Here is a 1,101-nt window from a genome sequence, read left to right on the forward strand (position 1 = left end):
GTAGGGTATCTAGCTTTTTGGCACCGCTGCCGGGGCCCGAATATTTTAATTAAGAAATTTTTTAACCAAATTACCAGTGCTATTTGGTGATGTCTAAGAAAGATAATTATACATAGACTTGGTTGTTGAATTTTTCGAAAAGTCTCCAATTACATTAGAACCAAAAGGATCATGCCTATCCTTAGTCGATCTATCCATTTAGGTACGAAGTAATCGCTATAAAGCCATATTAATTAGAAAATCGATAAGTTTAGCGATTGAATTTTAATTATAATTGTTCTATTTAAATCGTCGATCTTTCCGGATTATTAATATTATCTGACAGTCATCTTTCTTTTGTTTTTATCTTTTATTTCAGAACACATTTTTAAGAAAACTCATAAAAATGGAAAATCGCGTTACTCTCGCTTCTACGCAAAATTCGTGCTTAAAAGAGCGAGGATGACAAATCGTTTTCACAACTGATGGAACCCCATAAGTAACTTTACATATGATCAGAATGGTCTATTCATTCTGTCAATTTCAAGGCCTTCTGATTGAGGATCTGAATTCTCATCTAAACAAATTCATTAGTCTAGTCGATTGTAACAAGCAAGATCAATCCGCTAAGAATATATTAAAACTTCATCTTTTTCGATATTCTTTATCTACGTATGCTTTAGCATGGTTTGATGAACTTGAGTCTAACTCAATCTATACATGGAAAATATTAGCAATAAGGTTTTTGACCAAATTCTACCCCCTTCTCTACAAACTCGCTTAAGAAACAACATCGTTAGCTTTCTTCAAAAAGATGACGAACCATTATGCCTAGCATGGGAAAGATTCAAGGGATTGCTTAGAAGATGTCCGAATCATTTATTAAGTCACGTAGATTCAATCCGCACACTTTATAATAGTTTGACCAAAGACGATAAGTCCATTCTCGACATGACTTCTCAAGGAAATTTCATGATGCGTACAACAACTGAAGCATGGAATCTCTTAGAAACAAGTGCAACACGATAGGAAGATTGGAGTAATGAAGCCGCAAAGAAAGACAACATCTCTACTCAGAATCTAAAGGTATTGGAATCCAAGTTAGAAGATCTCAACGTAGCA

General features: G+C 34.3%; 1 non-coding gene across 1 annotated transcript; it reads right to left on the reverse strand.

The window, feature by feature from the left end:
* Positions 1-756: 756 nt before the first annotated feature.
* LOC139860878 (small nucleolar RNA R71) lies at positions 757-863 on the reverse strand. The gene has a single exon (XR_011763500.1). It is a non-coding gene; the product is annotated as a small nucleolar RNA R71 (small nucleolar RNA).
* Positions 864-1,101: the final 238 nt, after the last annotated feature.

The sequence above is a fragment of the Rutidosis leptorrhynchoides genome, chromosome 7 (assembly GCF_046630445.1).
Source record: "Rutidosis leptorrhynchoides isolate AG116_Rl617_1_P2 chromosome 7, CSIRO_AGI_Rlap_v1, whole genome shotgun sequence".
Lineage (NCBI taxonomy): Eukaryota > Viridiplantae > Streptophyta > Magnoliopsida > Asterales > Asteraceae > Rutidosis > Rutidosis leptorrhynchoides.